We start from the raw sequence: 266 nt of genomic DNA on the forward strand, positions 1-266 counted from the left end.
AAAAACCAAGAGAAGGAACTTCCATTAGAAAAAAATACCCCCACATTTGCTAATCAAACATTCACAACAAATAAAACAGTTGATTAATACTAATCATAAGCGACACTAGAGTGCTATGTCCTAAGGCAGTTCTCTTTGATAATGATAACATTCATGTAGGATGAGTCAGCGTAGCGAGGTGTCAGCTATGGAGACATGTGTAGGATACGTTAATTATCACTTGGCTTCTGTAAGACGTGTGGACAGGCCAGCTAATTACAGCGGTG

Source organism: Penaeus monodon, chromosome 31 (genome assembly GCF_015228065.2).
Source record: "Penaeus monodon isolate SGIC_2016 chromosome 31, NSTDA_Pmon_1, whole genome shotgun sequence".
In the NCBI taxonomy this organism is placed as follows: domain Eukaryota; kingdom Metazoa; phylum Arthropoda; class Malacostraca; order Decapoda; family Penaeidae; genus Penaeus; species Penaeus monodon.